Genomic DNA, 20241 nt, shown 5'->3' with positions numbered 1-20241 from the left:
CCTTTGGCATTAAGTCAACAGATAGCTTTACTAGAGTTTCACCTGACCATGAACGAGGCTGTAAGGCTGCAGACTGACACGCTCTGCCTGTTTCCACAACTTCGAATACTTTTATGGCCCCTACCCAACACTGTTTTTGCTTTGTTATATTGCCATGGCATCTGAAAAGTGACAGATGGCTCAAAACAAACAATGCAATGTGAAGGCACACACACACACACACACACACACACACACACACACACACACACACACACACACACACACACACACACACACACACACACACACACACACACACACACACACACACCTCTCAGACACAGTCTCGCTCTTAGTCTTCCTGTCTCTATGTCACAGAAAGAGAGAGCATTTAAACAGTGCAGTGTTACACAAAGGAAATGTATGTATAGAGTAGCAACACAAAAACAGTACAAGTACGGAGCAGAAATGCCCTCAAGGATGAAGAAAACCTACATTCTTGGACAGAGAGCACAGACTTAGAGTCAGCCATCGCAATATGGGTACAAAAGGAGAGCATGGTGTTAAAACAGGTGTGACTGAAAAGCCACAAAAAAAGAAGACACATCAAGAATAACAAGAAGCAACTCTGAGAAGAGACGAAGACATGGCAGTGAGAAGAAAGGAATATCAATGTTGTTCTCTGTTCTTTCTCGGTGCTGCAGCGTTGTTGCCAAAAGTGGAACAGAGTTGTCACCTCTTAGATTCTCTGCCTCCACCCCACTCTGTTTCCCTCTTCCACTTCCACCATTAGTCTTCCTTTCTCCCTCTTGCCCTTATTTTTCTCATTTATCTTGCTTCTTGTACACAATTTCCAACTCTGTAATCCCGCCCTTTCTCCTATCTGCTGGATTTCCTCTCCGTTCCTCCTCTATCTTCTTTCTTATCTCTATTTCTGTGCTACTCCCAGACTCCTCTTCTTTACATTTGTCTCTGCCCTGTTCTCCCGTTACATATACTCTGTTTCCATCTTACTCCACCTTCTGTCAATCAACCTCCTATCCAACTCTCATTTCACCCTTCTGTTTCTTACCCACTACATTCAGCCTGTTGCATTATTCAGATCTACATGTTTCATTTTTTTCCACCAGCTTCTGACTGCTATAGGAGCCCTTAGGAAGTGAATGGACGGTGGAAGGCTGCCATTTGTCCTGGTGCTGTCAAACATCTGAGTGATGCCTATTCAAGATGACAGAGTGGGGTTGATGGGGTTGGGAAGGGAAGATGAAGGAAAAGAGAGGCAGAGGGTTAGGAGGTCAGCAGACAGGTTGTTTTTATCTCTCTCCACCAGTTGCCTGTGTTTCAGGTTGTGTGCCTTTTAAACAGGCGATATGAAGTGCTACGAAAGCTCTTGAAAGGAGAGAGAGAAAGATTGCATGTGTGTATGTGTGTGTGTGAGTGTGAGAGAGAGAACAGGAAGTATATTTATAAAAAAATGGATTGTTGAAAAGGTTGGAAAAGTCCTCATCTGAGAAAGATTATTCTCTTTCTAGTCTGTCTGTTTGGGATTTGGAGTGTTGAAAAAGAGGCAGTTGTGACCTGAAATCACCACCCCATTGGATCGGCACATACCTGTCACAAAAGCTGCAGTCCACACACACACAAACACACACCCAAACACACACTTGAACACTTGCACACCTTGCCACTTCAGCACCATGGCCAGTGGCAGCCTCAGTGATACGGCAAATGCCAAGAGAGGAGCTTAACTCTGAGCACCTTGGACAGCGCTCACTCAAAAGCTTACAGGGCAAGTGCATGTTGTGGGTGCATATGTGTGTGCGTGTGTGAGGGAGAGAGAGAGAAAGCCCAAGCCATTTTCATATAAGCTGCTGTGACAGGCATGCTATAGAAAAAAAGGGTTTTATCCCTCAAAACATGCCACAGTGTCCATGCTTTGTGGTTGGCTCTTCAATGCAGCTGCCTGCTGTGAAATGACACTTGAATGTTCACATTCAGGATATTAGCAACTGCATACTAATAAAGGTCTCATTTCTCTCCCTTTTTTCAGCTTAAAATCCACTGTAATATTTCATTCACATATCTTTTGACAAAAAAAGGTAGATGAAAATAAGTAAATTAGCTCTTTTTTTTGCCTCCAGCAAGGTTTTTAAGACTTGCATTTTAACTTTATTTCATAGAGTTTTTTTGGTGTTGTTTATTCTTTATTTTTTAAGTTTGTACAATAATAATAAACCTGCAATGTTTGTATTTAATCAGATAATTCTGGGCACTCTTGAATTAAGTGATGAATCCTTAAAAATAATAGAATGATTCACACCAAGGGCATATATTGAAGACCTTTGGCTATATCACCTCCTCTAAATTGTGTGCAAACTGAAAAAAATTGCATGTGTTATTAGTGGGCATGTGCGATTGATAACAGATAAAAAAGTGATGCCGATCCCCATATTTAAATGAGGATTTTGTGTTTGCCAGCAAATGTCACCATGAAAACTTTGGGAGAGTAGAGTAGACATAAACAAACAAACAAACAAAAAAACACGAACAGAATAGAATAGAATAGAATAGAATAGAATAGAATAGAATAGAATAGAATAGAATAGAATAGAATATTTTATTGATCCCCATAGGGGATTTTTTTTTTCCACAGCAGCTCACAGAAAAAGTGTAATAAATGCAATAACAATAAAAATAGAATAATATTAGATTAAGAATATGAGATAAGAAATTTGAAGAAATATAGGAAAGTAGAAAAACATTATTATTTACATATGGCATAAGGCGAGAGTTTGGTTTGTTATGATGTGTTATGGAGTCTTATTGCAGATGGGAGGATTGACCAGCGGTAGAGCTCCATCTTGCAAGGTGGGAGAAACAACAACTGTATTTTGTGCCATTTACTGCAACCCGAGTGCATGGAAACTGGGTATTATTGCCCATCATGCGTGATGCAGCATTCAACACTTGGGACAGCACACCAGTAAAATACCCTGGAAGACGATGGCACTAACTAAACTGGTGCGCTGGAATAATCTAGATGCAAGGAAACCCAGTGTTGCAAGGCGTTTTTCCATAGAAGATATTACCTGGGTCCTTTTTTGATTGGTTCCCAACCAGGCCTTAGGTCATGCAATAGCAAAAACAAAGCCATTGTCATACAGACGATATGTCTCTTCTTTGTTTTTATTTTATTTCTGACAGCTTTAATGTGTATGACACGCACGCGAAAGATTCTCTCTTTCATCTGTCATTGCACCTCTGCTTAAAATTGTGCCTCGTCCTCCTCCCAGTGTTTTGCACATTCTGACAATCAGCGTGTATTATGCATATTCAAGAAGGCAAACCTCCTAAATAGATTGCGCATGCTATTTTGCCAATTTGCCAGACACAATCCTTGGTGCACCTGTTGCACCCGGCTAGTTTGCAGGTGTTGCTTTAACAAGTAATTTTGTTGATTGGCCTATACATTCTTTTTTAGAGCAAAACTAGCACTGACCTGATGACGGTTACCCGCAATACTGCCTCAAGGCTTGGCTCTGCTAGTGTTCGTCATACTTTACAGATCAAGTTGGCATACTTTGCCACAGACTCTTTAGTCCCATGCTGAATAAATTTGTTGACTTTATTGAGCCCAAGTATATATTTTTTGCTGTTGTTAATGTTGTTGTTTTGTTTGTTTTTTCTTCATTAAGTTGGAAATCCCTCACTTAGCATCAAAATTCTGTCCAAATCCCTTTTACAGTCAGGCAGTTCTGAGACCTTTTAACTACAACTTTCAAAGTGTCAAACTTTCTGACAATCACCATCAGTCTTCATCTCCATATTTTCTGTTTGTTTATTTTTCTGTTTTCAATTTTACTGACATGAAGATTTGTACGAAATTGGCTTGCAAATACATGCACAACACCATAAATCCATTTTCAGAAACACAGAAGCAGACATTTACCTCTCTTGTATACTTTTTATGTAGCTGTTCACCTCGGTTATGAAAACACATTCATGCTCACAAATTGCCATCACTCTCACATTAAACACAGTTTTAAGCATAAAACAAATAAGATTTCACTTGTCACAGATCTGACACCTTCAGTGTTAAACGCACATAATCAATTTGCCATTCTTTGGTTTTAAATACCAGACACGTTCAACGAGTCACGCAGACACACATACTCGTCTGGTTTAGAATGTAAATGGTGTAACAAATGCTCCGACTTCTTGTCACATCAACCTTAATACACAACGGTATGCCACTGATTTTTCACCCCGCAGCTAATTAATGCTCAATATAGCCGTGCGCCATTCACTTAGTCTCGAGCACATGAATGGAGTTCACTGGATTCCCACGCTTCATTTGCACCAACAAACATCAAGAACATCGGGCAGATGGTAAAAACATGGTGAGTAATATTAACACCAGGGAAGTAAACAAAGGGAAATGGGCTTTGATGTTTGAAATATGACAGATTTCCAAATTGTGAATCACAGAGACAAAGATGCATGTCACAGCAGTAGAGTAGACCCAAGGACAAAAGAAAGTAAAAGAGGAAAGATTTTGTATAACATACCCATAATTGTTCTATCTAGATATTTTTCATTTATGAAATGTGTTTTCTAGATTATCTGTCTTGATCTGTATGCCCTTTCAAAGTGTTACAATCCCTTTGTATTAATGACAAAAATATCCCCGTATGAGTCATATTTAACACCCAATTTTAATGGTGTTCAGGTCTTAACTTCTTAATCATATTATAAAAGGGACCCTTTAAAAGATCGATCTTTTTTGTTTCTCAAAAGTACACAATTATGATCTTAACACACAACATGAACAAAACACTTTTTTTTCTCTCAAAGTAATTACAGAGAATTACAACACAGTGTCATTGTTGACAAGGGCTCTAAAGAAATCTTGCACAACTATCGCTGAAATTAATTTCCTTTGTTTGAAGATTGTATTTTCTCTAATAGCACACGTACATAGCAGTGCGTAATTTTCATATAAGTATTGTTCCTTCACAATTCACCATTCACTTTCAAATGTCTTGCGCTCTCTCTGCCCTTCTCTTTGTTTCCCTTCCTCCGTGTGTCTATCCTCCCTCTGTCTCTGTCACTGCCTGTCTCCAGCATTATGCTAACACATTTAAAGGCAGGTTCCTGCTGTGCACAGTAATCCTTCAGTGAAGCTTTGCTCCCTTAATGTGACTGCAGGGCCTGAGACTTCTCCTGAACAGATCCATCTCTGGGATGACACAAGCCCCAAGGTTAAAACAGGGTCACACACTGGCTGTACGCACACTTGGATTTGTATGCAAGAGCACACGCACACTTATCACAGTGTAATTTTTCCTTTTTCCTGTTTCTTTTTTTTGTGAGGGTTGGTGAGTGAGGGTTATTCTCGGCTCATAATATGTGTGCATTAAGTTTGTGTGTTCTAATAACTACAGTCATAAGCCTCAATTGACACGCACATGCACTGCCAGATATCTATATATAGAGATAGAGTTGTTGTTTTTTTTTTCCCATGACATCACAAACCATGCATAAAATCAAATGAACACGCATAAGTAGAGATCTGTGTACAAACATTAAGACTATCCTTTGTTATAAAGTCAAGCATGTACAACTCAATTAAGTCAAATCAACTCTTACTCATCAAACATCAACCTCAGATAAGAATTATGCAAGTTTGATTTAGTAAAAAAAAATATATAACTAGCTCTCAGTCATTCAACTGTAATAAAAACAGTTTTTTATTAACAAGGACCGATTTTAAACTGAAGGCTGGTATTCAAAGTGAAGAGAAACAGAACAAAAGGACTCATCCTCGGAATGTTTGACCTCTTGAAGAAAGTTCCCAAAGTTTGTGCGCCAAACTCACGACCAACTGCTGTTTAGACTTTGTAGTTGTGTGATGTCAAAACTGCAGTGAGGAGGGATTTGGCCATCATCCCCATCTCTTACTACCACAGCTCCAACTTTCATCAGCAGCTGAGACAAAGGGGTTTATGTGATGTGGATGTTATTAGACTGCCCGTAGGAGGGAATAGAGGTGTAGGACAGCAGATCCTGCAGGGGTTCAATTCCAATAATAGGACTGAAGGCAAAGCTGTCTTACATAATGTACACACACACACAGGTGATAAAGGGAGGAAGGACCACCACTACAGCCTGCTAGCTCTGATGATTGTTGTCGTGTAAGAGTGCTCTTGTCGCTGCTCTTTTGCCTCATACTACTCTGCCTCTATGACTCATGGCATGTCACCATCTGTTTCTAGCCAGCTATGAACCTCATATAGAGAGCATGATGAAAAAAAGGTCTGGTTCATATTTCCCTCTGTTTCTGCTCCATCATATTGTTCATATAAATAGACACACCACTTTTTTGAGCATTTAATTCGGCAGCTAGTTTGGATTTAGTCCCTGTTTTTAGGCGATTACTGTAAATACTAGTTACATTTAACTCATTTTGACTATCATGACTTTAGCCTCCTTCAGTCCATGACAATCTAAAACATTTTGTTTCAACTGTAGTCAGTAAAAAGTCGCCACTCTCACTTTTCTTTTATATTTGATTAGCTTTTCTTAAATTAGTGTCAACATGTTACCAATTGTTTATATCTGTTAACTATACCTTTCCCATCTTAACATTTTCAACCCTGTTGTACTTTTCTATGGTGGCCCAGAAGGCCAATGGGAATGAATATCAAAAAGTGCCAAATACATTTCAGAAGCACTAATAAATTTCACAAATCACAAATACATGTCAAAAAGACAAATACATTTCCGTGAACATAAACAAATTTTACCAAATAAAAATAAATTTTAAAAATTACAAACAAAATTTCACCGATCACAAAAGATTTTTATTTACGGTCTGTATGATTTCTTGAATATATTTTTGTTCTGAGAAATTTATTTATGTTCTGTATAATGTGTTTGTCTTTTTTTGAAATATGTTTGTGGTTTGTGAAATGTATTAGTGCTTCTGAAAATTTATTTTGGGCTCTTTAAGATATTTATTCCCATTGGCCTCCAGGGCCACCGTACTTTCCTCCAGTGATGAAATTGCAAGCATACAGTTAAGTGGAGATATAAAAGAATAATCTTGGAGATAAAGAAAAAAAAGGAAGAAAAGCTGGATTTTGTTGTGTATTTCAAATGCATGAATATTACCATCAGCCTCTACAAAATCAAAGAGTTGAAACACATATTCTTTAACCTTCCTATCTTCTTAACTATATTCCAACTTTTTTGCGCCTCTGACTGTGGTACAGTATTCCCACCAGGCGGTGGCTGTATTGCATGTTGTTTGCTAGCTGCTTTGAAAAACACAATAATAATGATGATAATAATAATAATAATAATAATAATAATAATAATAATAATAATAATAATAATAATAATAATAATAATATAACAGCATTCAATATTCAGTATATTCAATATATATAACAGCATAATTAGAAGCTAGATTTTAAAGACACTGTTAGTGCCCAGCTACCAGCAGTACAGCACAGTGTGCTGGTTTGCACAACTTCCACACAGACAGAATGCCATCAAGACAGATTTTTTGCAGTGTTTACTTTTATGAGTATAAACAAACCCCTAATATATGCTAGCAACTATCGACTAGTATTTTGACTTGAAATGACTGTAATCAATTAATCTTCTTCAAATAAAGGTAAAATGAACTCATGTGCGTGTTTATAATGAAGAAGAATATTTTGCTCTTATCATTGTGTAAAGAGACATTTAAAATAATAAACCTTTTGAAACATGCCTAAATAGAGGAAGGTGAAGGCTGATAAACAATAACAAACACTAGAAGCAATGAAGTTGTTATTATGGTTACCAGAAAAGACTCTTATCATGCCCATGGCACCTAAACATCTATGTTAAGTACCTATTATGAGATTTTGTCTAAATTAATATTTCATCATGTCTTCACATAAAAAAGGAACAAATATGAAAATAGGATTTAGTAAAACTCTTGAGACTTCATACAACAGAAAACTTTTCAATTTGGTCTTGTTCAGAGCACTTGTGTTGGTCAAGGAAAAATAAGTCATTGATTGTTTGAGGTTAAGTGAGAGACTTAGTCATATGCTTGAAGTGAATCAGAGAAGTTGAAGGCAGCCAAGAAAGATAGAATGATAAAATTACTGAGACTGAATCCTGAGTTATGTTCCAGAACATGATGTCCTGAATATGATCACTTTCTGTGCATGCTTCGTCCTCTTGTTTGCCTCCTCAAAAAGCACTCAATTGGGATTTTACGCTTCAAGATTGTGAACCTTCACTTTTCTGCTTTTTATGTTGACATATGTGAGATAGAGCATGTGTGAATGCAGAGCCACCATTCTTATTGTTTATGACATGTGCCATGTGTAATAACTCAGTGTACAACTTTGAATCAAAGCTAAGCAGGTGTCACTCCAGTTGCTGACAGATGGAGGACCTCATGCTGAAACCAGAGTCCTATCGTCTCATCTGTGTCTCTGATCCCTCTCTCTGTTTGCCTCTCCCTCTATTTTCATCCATGCATCAGTACAGGCTGGTGTTTCACTTGGAGGGCTTTTATATTGACAATTTAGATTCCAGTGGGTTATCTCTTACCCTGAAATACTTTACAAAAAATTGCATTGAGGCATTCGTATCTTTTTCTTTAAGCATCAATAATAACCAAATCTGTCTGTCAAGGTTGTCTCTATGTGTAGACGTATTTGGAACGCTATTGTCAAGTGAATGTGCAGCAGTAAAGAAAGAGCGCTGCAAAACACAAAAGTCCTGTTTCCACCAAGAAGTTAAGTTTGGAACAGGTTGGATCAGTTAAGGCTGATCCTGTTCGAGTTTCCACAGCCAATCATGCCCCCACATGGTAGGCAGTGTGTAAGCCAGATGTAGCTGCATCAGTTATGTAATAGCATGGTGCCATAGCAGCGGGGCACAGTGTACCCCGCTAATAAATCCATCGAAGAAGAAAATTGTGACACAGTAAACAAAGACTAACAATGTAAGACATCTAGCAATTCATCTTCTCTGTGATTGGCATATGGCTCCTTGTTTCAAAGAACAATCAAGCTTTGTTTCAGAAAAGAAATACAGCCACTTGGTAAGTGACAATTCTTTCAACCAACCAACAGTCTGCTGTGTCATACTTCCACCTACTGGGATCGAACCGGTTTGGTCTGGCACCCCAAATGTATTTTTGAGGGTGTGACTTTTTCATAATTATGGTTGGCTACAGCATCAATGATTAGGAATCTTACCATGCTTTTAAGTTTCCCATCCTGGCTTTCAACTGAAGACATTACCAGAACTAGCCTCCTTTGCTTCACCAGAACCACTTTCTTATGTTTCAACTTTTATAGCCTCTGTTTGAGTCAGCCTCTTCCACTCAGTAGTCCTCACTAGTCTCTATTTTTCACTCCCTTTTGGTCGTACTCCTGTTGCCTACTGTAACTCTTTTTATAACATCGGTTTGATTCCTTGCTACAAGTGAAATATTGAATCTGTTGGTCCATTACACATAAAAAGTAAAACTTCTCCCTCCTCACTCACATTTTAACACACTCCCCTCCTGTTTTACTTTAACATGGTTTCTCTGGCAGACTATGTGTTGCAGCCTCCGTTCTTTATTTCAGCTTCTCTCAGTATAGGATGCTCTCCCTCTCCCCACTTCCACACATCCTGCTTACATTTTGAATGTGTCTCTTTCATGGTAATTTTTCTTTCTCTTGTCGATATGTCTCTCTCAGTACTGTCTCTCCACTTCGTCTGATGAGGCCAACCCTTCCATGGTGATGAGGCTGACAGAGGGTGATTAAAGTGGAGTCTCATCTGGTGGGAAAACTGACCTCAATCAGAGCTATTCTACCAAGAGGACGCTCCCCACCTCTCCGATTCCCTCCATCTATCCCTCCTGCTCAGTATATTCCTGACTCTCATCCACCATCCTTTATTCTCCCTGACCTGCTCCCTTGCCATGTCAGTGCTCCCTATCTCTCATCTCCAGTCTCCAGCTTTCTACTATCATTTCTCATCTTCTCCTATCCACTCTTGCTGATCACTCTCAATTTGTCATCATGGGCTGTATTGTTCTGTGATGGTAATCTTTCTTTCTGGGGAACTCTCGAATTTGCTATCACCAGTTGTGTTCCAGAAACCTTTGCTGGAGAGTGAAGTGTTCATTTTTGGAAATAACCACAACAGAGCATTTTATTAAAGATTCAAACATATTTTATTTGAATCATCAAAATAAGTACAAAATGAGGACCCTGCTGACTAACAGTCAGACAGTGCGCTGTGGTTTCTTTCCTTTAATCCTCTGTGTTGGATGTGATGGAGTTGCAGGTGTTGCCATGTTTTAAAGGCTATAAATAGTGAGTGTACAGAAGGCTAACAAGTGTGAGGCAAACACATACTGAACACCACAAATACTTGACTAGACATCCATTAGCTAATCAAGCAGATAAACATAGACTTGCACTAATTTCAAATACAAGAGAAAACCAAGATTTTATTTTTTCGCTAGTAAGCATGAGCAAAGCATTCTACCTTCTAATTAATAAATCAGTTAATTAATTAATTAATTAGTATTAATTTTTTATGTGGACGACGGAAGCACAAAAAAGTTAACGAAAACTTAAAATTCAGTTAACTTTAGTTTCATTTATTGTTGCTGTTTTTGGATTGCTCAAATGGAAAAATTGGAAAAATGTGTATGTATTACTGACAAAAGAATACACAACCACCCCTCCACCTGTGCTGCTGTTTCAAATGGTCAGCTAACCATGACCTGAGTCAGCCCCCACCATACAGGCTGAAGGTAGTGAACTTCTATTCTTGTGTTTTCCTTTGCGTACACACACAGTGGCTGTACCAGTTAATTAACTATTTCTTGTTGGTGCTTTGTGGTTGCTCTTCTTTACAAAGACAGTGCTCTGGAATTCAAGCTGTTAAATGATGTGCCACCAACATTCTATGCTCACAAACACAACTATATGCATAAACTATCAGTAACTTTCGGCGTGTGCGCCTTTGTGCACCTGATAAAGGAGCAGCACAGGAATCATTAGGCCTCCAGAATTCAAAGCGTGTACTTCAACCACTAAGTGAATTCAATAAATGCAGAGCACACTTACTAATTGGTGTCTTTGTAACAAAACATTACATCTGTTGATGTGGTGGTCCACAGTGATAGAAGAACTTAGACCCTGCTGGGGATGATCAGTACTGCCATTGTCTAAATCCTCCATAGAGGCAAGTCCACCTCCTTGTTTCTGTCCATAGACTTGGTCCTGGTCAGTGACTGGGTAAAAGATGTGTATCTTATCAATGCCAATTAATATAACCAATATTTCTTAAAAAAAAAAAAAAAAAAAAAAAAAAAAAAAACAGATATTGTGCAAAATAGGTTTCTATGAATATGATTTTAGCAGTCTACTACACTGTAAAAAAAATGAAATTTAAAAATATTTTAAACCAACTAACCCAAAATAGAGAAAAAAGTTGATGTCTATGGCATACTGACTTGCTCAGTACAACAAAAGCCAAATTATCCAGTCTGGAAATTATATTGTTACAATACACTTTCATATGATCTTATTTCAACAGTATACTTGCATAACATCTTGGAAGGTGAAGTATTTAATTTTTTGAAGTTTTTATGGTTAGCATTTGACAATTTAATGGGACTGATTCTTGAATTTGGCAAAAATTGTGGAAATGTCTTCTAATATGCTATGAGAGCAACAGAAATTCAAACTGCACATTTAAACAAACATCTAACATTTTGTTTTAACAAATTTTAAGCATATTTTGAACCTTATTTGTCACCTACCTACATAACCCTCAGCACCTCCTCCTGTGTTAATTTTAATAGAGTCTCAACAAGTGGACATTTTTGAAACACAAAATGATCCACTGTGGTACACACTGTTGCTAAACTAGTGGAAACGGACACTTCAACACACACACACACACACACACACACACACACACACACACACACACACACACACACACACACACACACACACACACACACACACACACACACACACACACACATTGAGTGCATGCAATATCAAAGGTTCGATGTGTGCTGTGCATTTATTTGAGAGGGGGGGACTATGAGGATGATATTTCTACCCAGCAGAGCAGAGAAATCAGGAACTGTTAGTGCAGCAGCTTTCAGCTTATCCACAGGTGAGAGGAAGGCTTTGTCAGGCTGAGAATGAGGCCTCTGCTTAGGAAGATGGCACAAGAATGCAGAGTCGGCGGCTACTCCCATAATCGCCTGCGACCTGTCTGGACAAGGAAGTAGGTGGAAACATGGAAAACGAGAAATGTCTGGCTCTGCTTCAGGAATGGAGATTTAAGTGCTTTTTGACTTTTCATTTTTTTTTAGTTTTTGAGGGGGGGGGGTTGTTGGCAAGCAAAGAGCTTGCTATAGGTACACACCTTGCAGAAGAATGGTTTACTGGTGAAGTTTCTGATTTTGACAGATGGAAAAAGATATGCAGCAAGCCTAGCAACAGGTTGCGGTAGAGAGCCTGTCTTAACTTCTGTTTGTAGACCTAAAGGCACCCCTGTGGACACATTTGATCCAGTAGAGCCTGTGGGATTCTGGTTTACAGCAGGACATTGTCTCTCATCTTCTTATCATCTTTCGTACCGGCACAACAACAATAGGAGGCCAGGCCAAGGCCCCCTGAGGTCCTGTGTTGTTCAAGGTAGGATAAAATGCTTTCATTCTCGTTGTTTACACAGACTGAACAGTGATACTTCTGAGCCTGAGGTGAAAAGTTGTACTGTGACATAATTTGCGTGCGTATTTTAGGTGCATGCATCTTCCAAAGATGAGTATCCTGAGTGGATTTTGTGCTGCAGCAGAGCACAAATAACTAGGTTGTGTAGTTCTTTGAGTGGCCTTAAGGCTCATTTATGCTCAACGTTAAAGGGGACATATCATGCTGATCCGTGATTTAATACTTACATATAAAATAATAAAGTTAAAAACAAGACCTTACATCCCCTGTTCAGATATCCTAGAACGAGATTTGATGCCTCTGAAAATAGGTCATTGACATTTGGCTGCGAGATTTCGACCTTCATAACGACACGAGGATCCTCTGTTTTTATTGGAGTAATCTGATAAAGCAGCTCCTCCTCTGTGATGTCAGTTAGTCACACGACCGCCACAGAGGGATACACCCACCAAGAGCCGAGTATAAACATATAAACTATACATGTTACAGTACCGGTTTGACTCACCACACTGAAGCGTCCTGAGATGATCTGTGTTGAGGTGGATTTTCTCCCTCCTGAGCTGCAGAACCGTCTGGGTCTGACTCGAGGTCCAATACAAAAGGATGTATCCTACACTCTGCCATTTTATTAGTGCTATCAATGCCTTACGGTGAAGTTTTGGCAAACAGCAAACTCGCCAGGTTTCCCCTATCCAGTATGGCGATTTTGTAAATACTGCCATGCTGCAAAAACCGCCCCCTGGCTCTACCCCCTCCGCCCCTCTGATAGAACTAACCAATCGGAGCACAAAGGGCTGTGACGTTGCGAGGTTACTGGAGGTCATTCTCAAAACGGAGCGTTTCAAGGAGATCTTCAGAATGGCCTAAAATGAGGATATTGAGAACGCTATTGTGGGGCAATGAAGGAACTAAGTGACTTGTACTGAGGGCAGAAATGCTTTACAGGCATCCTAGTTTGGCATAGTGAGAAGGAGGAACAAGCATGATATGTCCCCTTTAAATATACATCTGCACACGGACAGAGCCTTCTGTTAGTGGTCTGCGTTCACGTTTCCATAAAGCTCACGGGGTGGGGGCCAGATGAAGCGGTACCACCTGTAACTGGGGATGAGGGCAGTGTTGCATTACCACCATACGTAGCTTTAGTGAAACACAAAGAAGAAAGACAATGGCAGAACTTTAGAAAGTTTTAACAGCCTCACCAACCACTGCCTCCAACAACACCACCTCTGTTTTGTCTTTTATGCAAGGGCTACATTATAAATACTCCCCCCCAATCACCATGATTGCTTTTGAGTTTGTGGTTGTCATAAACTTTTGACTCTGGGCTGATTCTTGTCAGTATACTGACTGTAGAATTGTATTGTGAGTCTTTATATCATTCTGTTTTATTTGTGGATAACACAATTTACCTTCAGTCATATTTGATATCAAGCAGTTAGAATAGGCTGTTATATGAACTTGGCTTTGCCTTAATGGCTCAAGTTTCTTTTTGAAGGAAGACATGCTTACACTATGTGGGCGAGATACTTTAACAGTTGCTTTTACTTTAGCTTTGGCTTTTTCTGTTATTTCTTTATTTTCCTTTTTTTTTACCTTTTTATGTTCAATGTCTTCCAGTTTCTGAACTTTGGTGATAAAATGACTTACTCTTCTGAAATGCTGTGATTGGTGGTACAGTATGTTGAGCCTATACTGAACAATGTTAACACTTTTATACTAGTACTTTGGATGTATAGTTAATAAAGCAGAATATACCGTTCTTCTGTTAATGCTGTATGGCCTTCAGAGGGGGAGAATAATTTCAGGTTGTCCTTTGAAAAGGTCAGCATGTTGCAAAATGTGCAGTCATAGCACCATTGACTTTATCCACAAGCTGAGTTCAACAACTCTATGTGGTTGGCTGTGAAATTAGCACCTTGTATCATGACTCTCTGTGTTTCACATAGTTGTGCTTTTTGTGACAAAATAACATCTTTTAACACTAACATTCATTAGCTCAAGCCTTCACCAGTGTGTGTGAATGAATGACGCATGTGTCATTCTCCAGGGTTGTTGGTAATCTTCAGTGAAGCCAAAGATGCCTGCTCCATCTTTCTTTACTGGTGTGGTGGGGTAAAACAAAAGAAAAAAAAGCAAAGGGAAACTTGGCACAGTCTTGAAGTACTTGTCTCTATGTACCTGTTGAGGGGGATTATTCCTCTGTTTGTCTTCGTCCTGTAACTCTATTATCAACTTACAGTAACAGGGAGCATCTGTCATATGCCTTCTCTCACTTTTAGATGAGGCAAGCTCAGTGGCTGTACTGTTACTGTAATTCAGGTTTCAAGAGCATTGATGTGAAGTTCTTTTTCATGTTGGGTACAATAAGTGTAAAGATGTTGTATAGTCTAGACGTTCATGGTTTGACTTAATTTGTGTAACAGAACACATTTGCAACTCTGCCAAGTGAGCTCTTCAATTTCCTTGTGATGTCACGTGCGGTGTGATTTGTGACATTATGCATACTATCTGGAGTATTGAATTACTTGGCCACCAGAGGCATTTGACTGGCTCTGTTGAACCGGAAGTGATGCAATCACACTGGCCCCATTTCCAGTGATATTTAAATCCTTTTCTGCGTGGATGCTCTGGCCAATTGGCAAATCGCTCTTCCTCCGTGCGTGCCCCAGTTTTGATTTGATTTGTAAGGAACGTTTGTGCATGTGTGTGAGTGCGTGGGTGTGCCGCTGTGCCATTTGATGTGATTTGTGGAGATGTGTGCGTGTGGCCATTCTTTGGTGTTTAATCCACAATCTGCTGTCTGCCACAGAGAATTTTTTTTTTCTTTGTCTTCAGTGTTCTTTTGAAAAATTAAACCTAATCTCTGGTAATTTGTTTTCATTTGTCAGCAGCTTAAAAGTTTCAAATGGAAAAAAAAAAAGATCTGATGCATTTCATCAGACTCCACCTTGTAAGCTTTGTGTGTGATTGGTTGGTAAGTGATGTTAGTGATCTCTAAGCCAGACACACATAAGACAACTCTTTACTCATGACAGTCCTCAACATGAGTTGAGGAATCAATCCCGACTTTGGAAGATAAAAAAAAGGGAGATCAATGCCAACAAACAAGCATGTGTTCTGTTGTGCAGCAACAGAAACACAAATTGGCTAATAAATGCCGCAAGCTTGTTTTCTTTTTGAATTTCCTACTTTAAGCTGGGTTCAGTTTTGTTCATGTGCATCTGAGCTACAACATCTGGTTGCTGACACCAAATTTTCTGTGGGAGACATCCTGACCAGGAGAAATAAATATTAAACATGTTGAATATTTACCATTCCAGAACAGGGGAGGCACAGGTGCGTTCGGGAGCTGTAAGGTAGTTGTGTTGGCACCACACACTTGGGGATTATTGCAACATATAAGGGGTTATGAGCCAGAATGAAATCCCTAGGGTGGAGAATTGGGCCCTACATCCAACTAAAAATCCTCAAGTGTGTCACTAGCCTCAGGAGTCAGCAAGTATTAAAAAAAATCAATAAATAAAAAAGGAATTTGATCACAAGGAAAAAAGAAAAGAAAATTAAAAAAATATATATATATATATATATATATATATATATATATATATATATATATATATATATATATATATATATATATATATATATATATATATATATATATATAGCCAAAATTTAGTGTAGCTCTCAAGAATTTTTCTTTTTTTTTACTTATACATTTATTCATGCCTGTCTTATCTTTTACAAGTAATGTATCTTCTCCACAGAGACTCCTAAAGAGTGATATCAGTGATGATCATTATGGTCATTATGATGGTGACAATTACGACTGCCATGCCACCTGAAGGGAAAGCACGAGTACTGACAGATGTGTGTTAATGGCATTTTTTAATTATTCCCTCTTTAATGAAAAAAGTCTGTCAGGCTGTCTTCAGATTTATGCTTTTTTCTGCCCTCATCTTTTGATGCTGAAAAGGCTTGCCATCTGAACTACTAGAGCACCATAAAATCAGCATGTTACCTTAAGACGACCTCTTGGTTCACTTTCATGTTTTTAATCACCTGTTTGATGCACTTTCATTCAGTTTGGTTCATTTTGTTGCTCTCAGTATATCTGGCCAATTATAAAATCAGTGCTGCTGTACAGAAAACTTTGATAATGAAGGGTTTATACTTTTATATTTTACCGTTAAAAGTATTTAAATATCTGCACAATCTCTGACCACAGAGGAAAAGAATCCAATTTATTTTAAGTTGTGTGTGTAATACTGTATGCATTTGTTTTGTTATTGAGATTTAATGATGTTTCAATCAAGTATGGGACGACAAAGATATGATTTAGGATGTAGTTCATTCCTCACTCCCTCCTGTACCTTTATCTGCATTCTTCCAACAGTGGCCCAAAGTGGCATTTTACAGCTAAGCTTTTATGTGAAAAATGAATGAAGAAGGGGGAAAAAAGTTACAGTGACATATGAGGCTGAGATGACATAAAAATGGCTTGTGAATCAGCTAAAGGTGTGTAAGACACAAAATGACATACCACTTTCAAAGAAGGTAGTTTGGCTCAATGAAAAAAGGAAAGTAAATTCAAAGAAAATAAAAGGGAACAGAAGAAAGATTGTGAAAGGCTGTGTTTTAGTCACAACTCGGAACCCAGCAGGATGTAGTCAAGGGTATACATATATATTTTTTCTTTTTTTTTTACTTAACTTCTTCTTTCTTTATTTTTATTAACAGCATTTTGAGGAAGTGAATGTTCTTCCTGGTCTAAGGCAGTGGACACCATTTTTTTTTCTTAACTGTAGTGCAGTAATACCAGTTAGCATAGCTTCTCAGCAGATTGTTGTGCATGACTGACCTCAATGAGCATCAGGTTTGTGAAGGTGAAATGAAAGTTGCATAGCTGAGGCATGGCGTCAAAAATTACTGAAGACAAAAAGATAATATTTATCATTAAGGATCTAGATTTATATAAGTGTGTGTTGGCTAAAAGGAGGAATCTAAGAGTGCAGACAATGATAGAGAGACACAAGGACACTTTCAGATGAGACATATCTTGATGTCTTTCTTCCTTGACCTCAACCAAAAGAAAAGAGTCACACAAAGGGACTCATGGCACAACCTCCATGGTCCTGAGCAAATCAACAAATGATGAAATCAATGCTTTGAAACAATGCTGATGAAAGTTATTTGCATTCGTAGATAAGATCTGATGTCAACCATGTTTTGCTCATAGCATCTGGTTATATCAGCCTTTGATAGAGTGATCAAATAACAAAATGCCCTGAGGACCTTGTTGGTATTAGTGAGATGATATTATATTTCTTTTAATCAGGTGGCTGCCTTTGTATCGTTGTTGCACAAGAAAATGACCTTGGTCCTCAGCTTCCTTTCTAACTGCAAACAAATATATCTTGTCAGATTGTGGTGTCCTTGCGACAGTAGGGAATGGTGCTCATAAGAATCTCAGGAAAAACCCTCTTTTTTGGATAGTCCTCACTGTTCCACTGGTATCCCTGTAGTAGCTTAACTTGGTTTGCCACTCAAAGACAATCCCTGTTTCTCTCACGCTGGTGTTGTTTGTTGTAGCTGTTGTCTTTTTGAAGCTCCCCAATCCACAACTCATCTTCTGTCTGATTGGCCAGCCATGTGGAGGCCTGTCTGGGAAAGAGCAATGGGCAAACCTTGGTAGGTGAGGCCTACCCCTCCAACAGGTCATGAAAAAGTTATGAGATACTTATGCAATGAAGTCTTTGGATGTTTTCCAAACTGCCTACTACACCAGCAGTGCCTACTATTCTGGCCAAAATTCAGTATGAAGTAGGTCGTGCACGAAAACTTGCAAAATCTGCAGTATGCCAAAAAATTTCCCGGATGGCCTACTGAGGAAAATTTCTCAGTATGCAACTGAACAGTCTACCTGGCTCCACTGTTTCCCACAATGCTCAGCACTAATGCTTTTTGTCCATGTGGGTGGCAGTTTTTGGTGAATTACTGCCATCCACTGGAATGAGTCGCCACTGTAACTACAATACAACAACACTAACGTTAGACATTCCGTGAGACAGAAGTGAAGTGATGCGATAGAAAAACAAATAAATTGTTTTACTTCCAATTATAAAAGAGGCGTTTACTTCTTAGAATCCAATCAAGGCCATACAAATCACTACATTCACATGTAGTATGTAGTAGGCAGTTTGGAAAACAGCCTTTGTTTCAGCAAATCTCATGGAAATTCTATGCTATTCTTTTAGATCTGACTGTTTTGAGCAGTTTAAAGATAGATTCAGGGATTTCAGTACAGGCAGATTAGGTTTAAGACAAAACTACAAAGTGACAGAAAGAAAACAAAAAGACAAGATCAACTGCTTGTTCATAAAATCATCATCAAGCTGTTTTTGGCCTGAAGATAACTATAGATTTCTTATAATACAAATGGAGATGGGTGTCCATTTCTAAAGCACTACCACTCCATTGTAGATTGTAGAACTTTTTCTCACACACAATAACTGTTAGGCTTCACACTCTTGCACAAATCTAATAACTGTGAAATACTTATATGACATTCACTGGAAGGCTGCTCCAACTTACCATTAAGGACACACACACACACACACACACACACACACACACACACACGCACACGCACACACACACACAAACACACACACACACACACACACACACACACACACACACACACACACACACACACACACACACACACACACACACACACACAAACACACTAACATAAACTTGCACACACCTGCACAAGGGTGCCACTTGAAGTCAACAAAGGTTCATGCAAACACACACATATACACACACAAATGTGCATCACTCACATCTGTTAGTCTTTGAAGTTGTCTCTAACTCCCTCTCCCTCTCTCTCATTTTGTTTTATGTCTTTTGTACCCTCTCTCTGTGACACACTTGCATCTGTCAGTCAAGTGTGCAACAAAGATACATTGTTACTCCAGCTCATCAGAAAAGCATGTTTCGTGTTAGGATGGGGTTTTCTTTCAGGAAGTCAGAAACAAGCTTATTGAAGTATTGACGGTAGGAGAAATGAGGTGTTTTGTGAAATGTGTTGGGGAGCTCTTTTCACAGTTTGGAGAAAGCAGACTATTTTTTTTACTCCAGATTATGTTGAGAGGCTCCAAAATAATATAACAATTGTACTCGAAAGATGGTGAAAACTGGACTTTCTGGACACTGTGGATGTTTCTTCTTTGTATATGAATCCTTTAGACTTGATTCTGTTTCTAGAGAAGACAGTGAATAGGTTGGGATTTATTTTTTTAAGAAGTTATTTATTCATTTATTTTGTAAGCTACAGATCAGACTTGTTCTGAAACTAGAATAAGTTTTAGCCAAACAGATGTCATCCAAAATAGATTTGTTTTCCCCATGTTGTCTGAGAAGAAAGCCAGATTTGAGTGCCCCTTGCTGTTATGTGTTGAGGTAGTTCAAACAG

This window comes from Halichoeres trimaculatus, unplaced genomic scaffold (genome assembly GCF_033239565.1).
Source record: "Halichoeres trimaculatus isolate MK-OKI-2021-1 unplaced genomic scaffold, fHalTri1.1 fHalTri1_scaffold_9, whole genome shotgun sequence".
Classification (NCBI taxonomy): domain Eukaryota; kingdom Metazoa; phylum Chordata; class Actinopteri; order Labriformes; family Labridae; genus Halichoeres; species Halichoeres trimaculatus.
The sequence above is the reverse complement of the archived record's forward strand: the minus strand, read 5'-3'. Positions refer to the sequence as shown.